The sequence below is a fragment of the Schistocerca cancellata genome, chromosome 2 (genome assembly GCF_023864275.1).
Source record: "Schistocerca cancellata isolate TAMUIC-IGC-003103 chromosome 2, iqSchCanc2.1, whole genome shotgun sequence".
NCBI classification, from domain to species: domain Eukaryota; kingdom Metazoa; phylum Arthropoda; class Insecta; order Orthoptera; family Acrididae; genus Schistocerca; species Schistocerca cancellata.
Window position 1 is genome coordinate 369,383,825 of NC_064627.1, and position 13,223 is coordinate 369,397,047.

At 40.8% G+C, this 13,223-nt stretch overlaps 1 protein-coding gene across 1 annotated transcript in view; it reads left to right on the forward strand.

Moving 5' to 3' along the window:
* Positions 1-13,223, forward strand: part of LOC126161764 (ubiquitin-conjugating enzyme E2Q-like protein CG4502) — a 665,340-nt gene that overhangs the window by 231,673 nt on the left and 420,444 nt on the right. Inside the window, exon 2 of the mRNA XM_049917821.1 lies at positions 67-157. The gene's annotated coding sequence lies outside the window, so the exon portion shown is untranslated. The remainder of the gene's footprint in view (positions 1-66; positions 158-13,223) is intronic.

Consider the following 13,223-nt stretch of genomic DNA (forward strand, 5'->3'; position numbering starts at 1 on the left):
TGTTAGTTTTATTCACCGCAAGCTACAAGTAATCGTTCTCTTATGGTCGTGTTTCTGTCTTTCCAGGAGTGCTTCGTAGGGACTGCTCATCCCTGTACAAGAGACTCCGTGCCAAAGCAGCTGCCGACCGCTCGTTGCAAGAACGACGACGCTCTGGGTAATTAACGGAACCATTCTCTCTCTCTCTCTCTCTCTCTCTCTCTCTCTCTCTTTCGCATGTGTTACTTCCACAGCAGTGACAGATGTCGTGGTCTCACGGATAAAGAAATCCTTAACTCTCTGCTGAGTGCCCTCACGGCTGGAGGATATAATGAAGCTCGAAAAAACTTCATTGCATTTGGAACGGAAGTTCACGCCACTGTGATCAGCACTGCTCTGTAGCTCTCTTAGAAACCGGTGCGATTGTAGAGAAGTGAAATCTCTATGTTGCTGAACATACAAAAGCTTCCAGAAGGTTAAAATTTGGTTCCATTTTTTATTCCTTTTGGAGGCACAAGGTTACTGAAACATTACATAATTAGGCAAAATATCAAATCTAAATGCAAATCCTACTTCTAGTACTTATGACCACTTCAAATCTCTACATGTAAATGGCAATGTCCAGACTGACTTATCATCGGCCAGCCCAAACAACTACGGATAAAAACTTGAAATTTGCGGATGGTGTTGATCTTATACTGTAGGTGTCGTTTAAGAACAGATTTTTCGGTATTCCAGCCCCAAGGGGACGAAATAGGGGGATGAAAGGCTTTGTGAAAAATATGTCGTTATTATGGCAACTGTGAAGTTTAAGTACGAAAATTGGTATTTGGTTTCTTGGTCAGAAATAAAAAATATATACTTCGGTTTTTTTGGAAATTCAACCACAAAGAGGGTGAAATAGTGAGTGGAACTGTTTTTGAAAATCAATCGTTATTAAAGATCTACTAAAGCATTTTAAAGCTACATCTATTAAAATTTATATTTGACTTCTCCGTCATAAATAAAAAAATTTGTGTTTCACTGCTTTTGGAAATTCAAATCCTTAGGGGGTGAAATAGGGATGCAACTTTTTAAGGAAACGTTTTGATAATTAAAAAATTTTTGAAGCTAAATGTATTAAAACTTGTATTTCACGTCTCGTATATAAAGAAATACGTGTTACGAGCGAAAGTATCTGCGGCAATATAGCCAAAGGAGTGCAAAAGGGATAATCAACTAAAACCTTGGACTCCAGCTACCAGAATAGCTTTTTGGTCAGAAGTACATTTGGAAGAGACTGCTTCTATGACCTTAATTTGCTTGAAAGGTTTAGAAGGTATTGTAGTTCGTGAACAACCTAAAAATTCCAGTAGACAAAAATGTTTAAGAAAATCTGTGCGGGTCACATAGTTTACGCGAGCGAAGCAGTGGGCGCTAAGTGAGTGAGTTACTAAGTCCCGAAGTCATTAATTTTACCCATCATAGAATGTAATAGATACAGGGACTGGTGAAAATTAATCATCAAAGATAATATTTTAGTTCGCAGTAAATCCTCCACACAGTCGAAGTAATGTGTTCCCGAAATAAAGTTGACAATTTTTTGCTGTGGTTCGAACCAAGCTAGGGCATCCCATTTCTTAACTGCATCGTCATAAATTTGTTCGCTTAAGGATAATTTCTAAGAGGGTCAGGCTTTTCCGGCAGTGTACCTTTCGTCATCGTGTTGATGCTGTCCAACAGGCCGTGTAGTTCGACAGCCTCTTGAACTGTACTGTGCATATGTTTTTGGAAGGTCTACATTGGTTCCAGTGTTTCCTTCGGCCTTGGGTGTTTGTGGAGAAAGAACATTTCCAGTAGAAACTACTCATCATTCCGTTTATATTCTTGATGGTATGAGTGAATGCAAAAAAAAAACAATGTATGGAAAAGTCCTAGTCGCTTCCTTACTGACTTGTACTGCTTTCATCTAACCCTGAATGAAATAAATCGTTCATTGATTATGTAATATTTGCGGAAACGCGAACGAGCTAAGCTTGTGTTCTAGTCAACCAATGTGAAACGTAACGGAATGAAAAACCACAGGCCCTTCAACAAGTACGTGTCTTTGATATTTGAGACTCAGTCGAGACTTCCTGCGCTTCGTATTGAGAGACGTCTTATTTAACCTGCTATACTGTACATTCCAAGTAATGTGAAACACATTGGACCAGGCATGCGATGATCTACGTACGCTATCCGATCTCTATTGGATTTGGCCCGCTCTTTGTAACATAACACGAGGGTCGTCTGCCGGTGTTCTTCTTTGATTGTATTCCACTTCCACAAACAGCATGTAAGCGTTGTTCGTCTTTCGTTCACACTCTTATCGAAGAACTCGTTTTCAGGTGCGTGACTGAAATATGAATTTCCACTATAGCTGATTTTGTCTGTCTGCTTATTCTTGTAGGGTCGTACAAATGCTTCTACGATCACGAATAAGTAGAACTGAAGAAACCTTGTTCATGCATATTTGTATCATTTGGTGACCGACCCATTATTTGCGATTGATAATACAAAATGGAAAGGAAACGTGTGTAGCAGCCTGTTCAAAGGAACCACCGCTACGCTGATTTTGCTGTAGGAAACAATGCAGAAGCTAAAGCGTGACTTCACGACGAGGATTTCAAGCTGGCTTCTCCTGGATATAAGTCCAGTGTGCCAACTCCTGTATCACTGCACCAGTCATGACTGCATAAAATAATACTGGAACCACTCACGCGCCAGCAGAGGAACAGCAAATTTATTTTTTCCTGCAGATGATTTTTGGGTCGAAAGCGAATGTCATCCGTGTAGCAACGAAAAGGTTAATCGATATGACAGTCTTTACTCGAACCGTGAAAGTGGGAAAATTTCCATCGCTATCTTTAGGGCTGGTGGATGTGAAGAACGTGTAAAGTTTCTTCTTTACCAATGTTCTAGGTTAAATATCAAACCACTCCGATAAGTAATACGCAATACAATAATTTGTTGACGGTGATCTGTTCAAGGCAACCGTCATGTTGAACAGTTAAGCTGAACAACCCCTTAGGTGGTTCCATACAGGACCGGATTATATGGTAGCACCGATTTTCATTTTCTTCTTTTTTCCATCTTCATCAGCAATGACACTGATAATGTTCTGTAGTACCAGTATTCATGGCAGTCGTCCGTACTACTAATCTGCACTCCTGGAAATGGACACTTATGCTGTCGCACTGGTGTCCAAACACTTTTACAACAGAATTTTCAGCAAGAGAAGATTCTTGAGAATTAAAGTAGACTTCACTCGGCTGCTTTACGCGTCTACTACGTCCAGTTACGTATTTTGTTATAGAAGATGTCCACAAAATAACGTCCCGGTTATAAATTTTAATATCATCAACCTTAAGTCTTCGAGAGTGTTGGTTCAATGTCGCAATTTAAGAGTAACTCCAAGAGTTTTAAATAAGCATATACACAAATATTGCTTTGTTGTTTCCCAGATTGTAGCGCCATCTATGGAAATCACTATTCCTAAATGTAAAGCGTTTTGTGTTCTGCTGTTTTCTAAGAGTGATTCTTTAATTTAAGTTCAACGCCCGTTTAGTATAAAGTTTAATTGTGATCCCCCACGTGACAAAAACATCCTCTGAACGTACAGTCAGTTCGAAACGACCAAAAGTGTCTTTCCTTCGTAGTCCTAAGAAGTTCGTTCGGAAAGCAAGTCTTGAAGTTCAGACCAATGACGACAGCAAGGAAGTTTTGAGGAACCCATACCGGTTACAGGTGATACATGTTTTCAGTCTAGATGACTATAGCGTATGTTATAACTTTGCAATTGTGTAAGTTGCAGCAGAAGGATAATGCAATTTTTCATCTAAGTGAGGCAACTTTTCACCTAAGGGGGGTGGCTAATACCAGTAGTTTCCGTACCACGGTGTCACAACATGCTCATGGACCTGTACAATACCAAGGAGAGGCCCCAAAATTAAATATTTTCTGCGCTTTGTCCCGACGTAAAGTGTACGGATCGTCTTTTTTCCACTGAAGCTACTTAACAGAAATGGGTTGTCTGGATACGTTGGATACGTTGCAAAAGAATTAGAAGGTGCGCCTGAAGACTTTATTTGGCGAGAAGATGGAGCCTTTCCCCACTGACATCTCTTTGCACGGAAGTGGTTGAACGTCGAATAATCTGACCTTCGGATTGGTCGTAAGATGATAAAAGATCGTATATACGTTCCGCTAGTAGTAATGATTCGCCAGAGCTGATACACAGAATTGACAGAAATTGCTTGTTAACCAAGGCATGGAAAGAATTGCAAGTTTGGTTGGATGTGCGCCGTATAACTAAAGGTGAGTATATTGGTATATTGAAAATTTGTAACAAACACTTGGTTAGTTCGTCTTCAATTTGATGTATGGTCTAAATTAAAATTTTGTAACATACCACCGAAACTGGGATGTTCTTTTTAGGACACCCTTTATTTTGTAGCGTTGAAAATTCAGAGAACAGGTACAAGGTTTTTTTTTCCTTTTAACTGACCCTACTCCACTGGAACAGGGAATGGGAGAAGTGACACTGATAAACAAAGGACCCTCCGCTACACACTGTACGGTGGCTTGTAGAGTGTAGATATAGGTTATTAGTGGAGTAGGTTATTAGTAGAGTGGGGTGTTGGGTGAGCAGGGTGTTGTGTGTGAACGCTGCGGTAGTGGAGGCACTGGTGTTGTGTTCGTTCGTATGTATGTATGTGTGTGTGTGTGTGTGTGTGTGTGTGTGTGTCCGTGTCCATCTGTCTGTCACATTAAGTTAATTTACTTCGACTTCAGGTTGGGCAGAGGAGTCGATAAATTTCAAGAAAGACATATCTCCAGTAAGCTGTATTTAGAAAAGTACTGTTTTAAGAGAGTCTGGTGGCGGCACGTCTTACTCCCACTTACCTTTGTTTTTCAGGTGCCTGTAATACAGGCTGTTTATAAATTAGTTATACAAAAGAAACCTTTAATTGTGAAAAAGGCAAATAACTTACAGAAATGTTTAATACTGCACTGAATGCAGTAAATTTCCAAGTTTTATTTACAAGTTTTCAATATGGATACCTTTCTTGACATGACAAATGTCGCGTCTCTAATCAATTTCCTGCAAAATCCTATGACGGCGACGTCACCCGGAAGTGGGGGAACATACAATCCATATTTAATGTAACCCCACACAGAGAAGCCCATTGGGGTTAAATTAGGTGACCGTGGTGGCCAGCATGTTGCTCCACCACATCCAATACAAGTCGTGACATTCCTACGGAGATACGCGACAACTTCACGATGATAATGGGGGCGGCGCGCCATCTAGCTGGAAAATAAATTCTGTTCCCATAGCCTGTTGTAACTGAGACATTAGATAATTTCAAGCATAGGCAGGTACGATAGACCAGTTACAGTCCACTCGGCAAAAAAGAAAGGACCGTAAATATTGCTACAGCTTAAGTGCAAAAAGCATTTGCCTTAGGCTAGTAGCGTACATCTTCGATTACGTTCCTGATCTATGTTAACGACATAGGAGACAATCTGAGTAGCTGTCTTGGATTGTTTGCAGATGATGCTGTCATTTACCGTCTTTTAAAATCATCAGATGATCAAAACGACTTGCAAAATGGTTTAGATAAGATATCTCTATGGTGCGAAAAGTGGCGATTAACCCTGAATAAGGAAAAGTGTGAAGTTATTCACATTTCGATTACGCGATAAGTCACACAAATCTGAAGGCTGTAAATTCAACTAAATACTTAGGGATTACGACTACAGGGTTATTACAAATGATTGAAGCGATTTCACAGCTCTACAATAACTTTATTATTTGAGATATTTTCACAATGCTTTGCACACACATACAAAAACTCAAAAAGTTTTTTTAGGCATTCACAAATGTTCGATATGTGCCCCTTTAGTGATTCGGCAGACATCAAGCCGATAATCAAGTTCCTCCCACACTCGGAGCAGCATGTCCCCATCAATGAGTTCGAAAGCATTGTTGATGCGAGCTCGCAGTTCTGGCGCGTTTCTTGGTAGAGGAGGTTTAAACACTGAATCTTTCACATCACTATGCGTGAAACTTGCCCGCACGCGTTCAACCGTTTCTTCGCTCACTGTAGGCCGACCTGTTGATTTCCCCTTACAGAGGCATCCAGAAGCTTTAAACTGCGCATACCATCGCCGAATGGAGTTAGCAGTTGGTGGATCTTTGTTGAACTTCGTCCTGAAGTGTCGTTGCACTGTTATGACTGACTGATGTGAGTGCATTTCAAGCACGACATACGCTTTCTCGGCTCCTGTCGCCATTTTGTCTCACTGCGCTCTCGAGCGCTCTGGCGGCAGAAACCTGAAGTGCGGCTTCAGCCGAACAAAACTTTGAGTTTTTCTACGTATCTGTAGTGTGTCGTGACCATATATCAATGAATGGAGCTACAGTGAATTTATGAAATCGCTTCAATCATTTGTAATAGCCCTGTACAAATAATCTAAATTGGAACGATCACATAGATAATATTGTGGGTAGAGCAAACCAAAGACTGCTATTCATTGGCCTAACACTTAGAAGGTGGAACAGGTCTACTAAAGAGACTGCTTACACCACGCTTGTCCACCCTATTCTGGAGTATTGCTGTGCGGTGTATGATCTGCATCAGGTGGGACTGACGGATGACATCGAAAAAGTACAAAGAAGGGCAGCTCGTTTTGTATTTTCGCGAAATATGGGAGATAGTGTCACAGACATGATACGTGAATTGGTGTGGTAATCATTAAAACAAAGGCGTTTTTCGTTGCGACGGGATCTTCTCATGAAATTTCAATCACCAGTTTTCTCCTCCGATTGCGAAAATATTCTGTTGGCACCCACGTACATAGGGAGAAATGACCATCACCATAACATAAGAGAAATCACGGCTCACACAGAAAAATTTAAGTGACTGTTTCTCCCGCGTGCCGTTAGAGAGTGGAACGGTAGAGACAGCTTGAAGGTGGTTCATTGAACCCTCTGCCAGGCACTTTATTGTGAATAGCAGAGTAAGCACGTAGATATAGATGGTTTCTTAACATCTCATATCCGAATATAATGTCGAGTCACGTCAGCGCAGGTATGGAAGGCGGTTTCATGAAACGATAAACACCATTAAGCACGGTCTGCACTGTTATGCGATTCCATGATGACTGTTGCAATAACTCATTCACGTAGACGGAACATCGGGAACTGTCAATGTTAGATGGAAATAAAATATACCGCATTCAATGCTGTATCAAACATTTATGTAAGTTATTTACCCTTCTCGCAACTAAAATTTCCTCCAGTATCGCCAATCTAGAAACAGCGTGTATATGCTGTTATAGAAGAAAAACACAAGTAATCCACAAAAAATTGCAGAAAACGAGACATGCACGAAAACTACCGTGGTCCCCCCTTACAGAGTGCGTTCCCCGTGCGAAATTTGAACGTATCACCGGCGGAATGAGAGGATTCCTTGGCGGCGGAAGCGTGTATTTTGTGCTGGGAGTGCGACGCCGGGCAGCTGGGGGAGGACACCGCGTAGCCCCTGCGTGCGGCATGGAGTATGGAAGGGCTCTCGTGCCGCAGCCCCACGCGGCTCGCGGCTCGCAGCTAGCGGTACCCCCCGGCTGTCAGGTGCTTGCCGCCCCACGCACGCCTCTACTTCACGTCTCGCTCCGACATCCACTCCCTTGTTTGGCACGTAACAACGCGTGCAGCGACTACAAACAGCCTGTGTGCTTCCCACAAGTACAGCCTGCCCCTGCCCCTCTTGTAAGATACAGGATTCTTTTCCCCCCAGAGAATATCGTCTAATTAGTTTGGCAAACAATACTGAAATAGAAAGCAAGAACATGAAGGTTTAACGTGTCGTCGACGATCAAGTCAGTAGAGGAGGGGCACAAGCTCAGATTGGCAAGGAAATCTAATAGCTCTTGCAAAGGAAACATTGCGGAATTCGATTTGGAGATAAGAGGTTTCATGGAAAAGCTAATTATTGACAGTCGCTTGAGGACTTCAACTGCCACCCTCCGTAACGCTAGTCTAGGGCTGTGCCATCTCCCTCTGTAATACCGAAATGGATCAGTAATCAACGAACATCTACATCTACATGGGTGCTCTGCAATTCACACTTAAGTGTCTGGGAGAGGGTTCATCCAAACACCTTCACAATAATTCTCTATTATTCCACTATCGAACAACGTGCGGAAAAAAAGAACATACATATTTCCGTGTGAGCTCTGATATCCCTTATGTTATTATGATTATCGTTTCTCCCTATGTAGGTCGGCGTCAATAAAATATTTTCTCATTCGGAGAAGAAAGTTGGTGATTGAAATTTCGTGAGAAGATTCCGCCGCAACGGAAAACGCCTTTGTTTTAATGGTGTCCATCCCAAATCTTGTGTCATGTCCGTGACACTCTCTCCCCTACTTCGCGATAACACAAAACGTGCTGATCTTCTTTGAACTTTCTCGATGTACTCCATAAATCCCATCTGGGAAGGATCCCAGATCGTGCAGCAGTACTGCAAAAGAGGACGGACAAACGTACTGTAGGCAGTCTCTTTAGTAGATCTGTGGTTTGCTTTCCCCAAAACATTTTCTATGTGTTCTTTCCAGTTGTTCGTAATTGTAATTCCAACGTATTTAGTTGAATTTACGGCCTTTAGATTAGACTGATTTATCGTGAAACCGATGCTTAACGGATTCCTTTTAGCACTCAAGTGGATGACCTCACAGTTTTCATTATTTAGGGTCAATTCCCAATTTTCGCAACATTCAGAAATCTCTTCTAAATCATATTTCGTATAAAATACCATGTTTTGATTTTTTCTGTTTGAACGGTGTCCACGGAAAGTATTCAAACTTTCAGGGACAGCTGAAGAGTGAAACATTCTAAGTATTAGGTCTACAACTTTGCTTCCACCGTTTTGCAATGGATAAAAGTAGCTGGAAGTTGGGTGCAAGTGGTAGATCGTAAGTGTCATACAATAAGTTTAAGAATTTGTAAACCAAACGCCTTCGAAATATTAGTCAATTTGTGATGGAATCATAAAATTATTCTCGAATTAATATTTATTTATTCATTGGTTATTAGCCTAACCAGATTAGGGCCTTAAGCCATCTTTACATCTGACCAGCACCAAGGCATACAAAAAATTACGTAACTATAACAATAATAATAATTTCCATTTTTAATAATAATAATAACAATAATAAAAATAACAGTAACAATAATGGTAAAGTAATGAAGGCATTAAGAATGTCAACTTACGTCCCCAATTCTCATCATTTCTTGGAAATTTTCATTTTTAATTTTAACACGAATAAATCTGTGGTTAAGGCTCGTGAAATACTGGGTAAGACTTATGATGAGTCATCCTTTAGTGAAAAACGTGCAGACAACGGTTTCAGCGCTTCAAGAACGGTGGTTTTGATGCCGAAGAGCGGTCTGGCGGTGGAGGAGATGTTTTTGGAGCTGCTCAAACCGACGGATCAATCACAGGACATCGTTATGGAAAGTAATCGATGTTTTTGATGACAAACGGCCACAGTACGTTGACAGACGTGAAAAAATTGATTTTGCAGCATGACAGTGCTCGACCCCAAATCGAAAAACCCGTCAAAACATACTTGGAGACGTTGAAATTGTAAATCCTGTCCCACTCGCCGTATTTTCCAGACTCTGCTCCCTCTGACTGCGACAGTTTTCGACCAATGGCACACGACGCGGCTGACCGGCAATTCCGGTAATATGAACAAGTGCAGAATTGGATCTATTCACATATCTCCTCAAAACCGCTCAGTTCTTCCACCTCAGGATTCATATGCTGCCGGAAAGGTGGGAGAAAGTAGTGGCCGGCGAAGGCAAGTACTTTAAATCGTAAATGTTTCGTAGGTTTTCGACAATAAAGCCTCGAAATTCGAGAAAAAGAGGGGGAAGCAGATTTGTAGACCCAATACCATTTTTTTCCCAAAAAAGCATTTTCAACGCTCTTGTGTTCCCAGGTCCCTAGACCTATTCCAAGTGTCAAATCATGGGAAAGTGTTTCAAATATTCATTACTAGATGGCGCATGTAGTTTGAGATAAAATTGCTTCCTTCTGGAGTTTCAAGTGGCATGCGTCAAAGTCTCCTCCGTTTAACTGATGCACGTTTATTTGGATTTGTTTGGATTTGGTTGTATCAACAAACCAGCTATGTAATGGAAGGAGAAAATCTGGATTTCAAGACTAGAAAAAAAATGGAGAAGAAAGGTAAGCAACGTCTTTCTCCGAAAGATATTCACAACGTGGTTGAAGCTGTGAACCCATTCCAAGTAATTCTAATGCGTAAAACCGTTTTTATAGATACTCCTGAGACATTGTGAAGCTAGACGTGTAATATTTCCAAACACAGTATGGTCAACATGTCTCATGCTCCGTTCATCCCAAATGTTTGTTAAAAATTCTTACTTTTAAACAGAAGAAGGGAAAAATCTCAGCGAATTCAAAAGATTTTTTTGTTTATTTATAGACGTAATCACATTCTTATGACACAGTCATAACCGGTTCCAGCCATACAATGAACATCTTCAGATTCTAACAAAATCACTCACTCCATTGACAAAATGTCGTTTTTTCCAAAATTCAAAAGATGACTGATGTATCACAAGCCGTACTACAGCTGAAAGATCAACAATGTTTATCAGTTACAGAACAGAAAGATCTGGTGATGATATTATTTTTCTCTCAACAGCACAGAAATTTCTACAATAAATAGTACCTGAGCCCAAGAAAGGAGTTGCTTAAGAAGACCGTATTGAGAGATTTTCTTATTGAATATAATTTTATAATTCTTGTAAAAAAATTTAAAAGATGTAAGAAATGGCTTTTGTTGGCTACAGCTCTAAGAGTTAAAACATTACTGCCATATTTCTGTACTCGTTATATCACAAATAAGACATGCCTTAGCATTAATAGCACTTGAAACAAAAACCTTATTGGCACTTAAAACCTGTCAGTTCTCTCGTATGACATCTACAACGTCCGTAATAAATTATTTATTTTTTATTTCTCTCGTTTTTTAAAGTGATGAGGAGAGAAACATAATTATGTTGTATCATAATACCTTCCCAATTTTTTTCAACATAAGTAAGTTATGTACAATAAGAGATATGATCATTATTTCATGATTCTCTAGACAAATGCCAGAGCCATTTAGAACGTTGTTCATAAGAGAAAATGTATTAGTTTCAGATGGGAAATCCTGCTCCGAAAGTAGTTCACAAAATGTAGAATTTGCCTTGATCTACTGACGATGATAAGAATCCATGTACCCACATGATTATAATAATTTTATTTATTTTCTCAACCTTCAAAGTTTTACGTTAAAGGCAATTGTTTAAAGTGGTGTTGCCTAGTTGCCACACATGCGAGATATCATCTCACGTTGTTTATCATATCCGCTGAAACATTGTGGGTGTACTTCAGACTACTTCATAATCAACGAGAATACTTGTCTTGCCACGATATCTTCTTGACAATCGACGTCTCTCCCACAACAGCCCTTTCACATAACGCAAACCATATGAAATGAAATGTGGTAAAATATGGTGAACGAACTAACCACGAAACATCTCTTGCTGTTCCTATCATCTTTCAGGGAGCTTCTGATGTTGATATTCACGCGTTTGATGGGCGCATTGAACTGAGACTAGAGATGCGCTCCAGCGAAACTACTGTTCAATAGTTTTGTTACACTATATAAATGGCGTAGTAAATCGTAGGATTATCGGTAGTATTGGTGGCACTGCTAGGGAAATAAAGGTAAATCAGCGTGTAAGAGAGAAACTGAGAACTGGAAATGGGAATGAAATGGAATAGCCAGAGTACTAGCGCAAAGGTGCAGTAAATTCAAATTAATAATGCAAAAAAAAATTGACAGTTATTAATGTTACCCACAAATAATTAATACAAAACCGTCAGGGCCTAGTTTGGGAATACATACGACTCTGAAATTGGACATGTCGAGGAGAGGGGAGGGGGATTAATCATTTTATCTCACCACATGACAATACCGGCGGTGCATGACGCCGCGGGCGGCTAATGTGATGTTGACGAAAAGTATCGATCTCCATGCGAGTAGGCGTGTTGTCGCGTGGCCATTGATTGACAGCAGTTAGCCGTTATCTCCATATTTTAAAGTATCCACGCGTTTGTGGGCATGGTGGAGGAAGGAAGACTGGGTTTAAGGTCCCGTCGACATCGAGGCCATTAGAGACAGAGGACAAGCTCAGATTGCGTCAAGGATGGGGAAGGAAAATCGGCAGTGACCTTTCAGAGGAACCATCCTGGCATTTGCCTAGAGCGATTTATGTAAATTACAAAAAACCTAAATCGAGATGGCCGAACGCAGGTATAAACCGTCGTCCTCCCGAATGCGAGTCCAGTGTGCTAACCGCTCGCTCGGTGTGGGTAATCATGACAGCAACTTAACTCGACTCATGTTCTGTGTGTGTGGGGGGGGGGGGGGGGGGAAGGGGGGAGATGGTGGGTACACAGGCAAATGCTTATATATTCTTGTACAAAACCGACAAAAACATTACACAGTAGGAAATGAAAACGATGTTACAAAGTGACAACAGGTTTCGGGATGAATGCAGGGATCAGGCTCACAAGAAGACAGCTCCTACTCGTCCTGAACGGTTTTGTCCAAATTCATGGCATATGCGTACGGCTAGAAATAAAAATGATAGAAGTGGAAGCTCCAGATGGTCTACTGCTTCGGAAGAATAGCATTTTTACCGCCAGTCGGGTGAGGCATTGGCTATTTATGTCAGCGTAATTTTTAGGCAGCGGTTAGCGAAGTGGAAAGAGTACATACTGGTAATCTGAGGGTAGTGGGATCGAGCCCCTACACGGAAATATTTTTTCCATTTTCAGTTTTTAAGATACATACAATCCAAATAAACAGAAATAAAGCTAAAAAAATGGTTCAAATGGCTCTGAGCACAATGGGACTTAACATCTATGGTCATCAACCCCTAGAACTTAGAACTACTTAAACCTAACTAACCTAAGGACATCACACACATCCATGTTCGAGGCAGGATTCGAACCTGCGACCGTAGCGGTCACGCGGTTCAACACTGAAGCGCCTAGAATACTCACACCGGCCGGCAATAAAGCTCAATAATGTATTGTATCGATTAATATTTTCACTATAGGCATAAAAAGGAA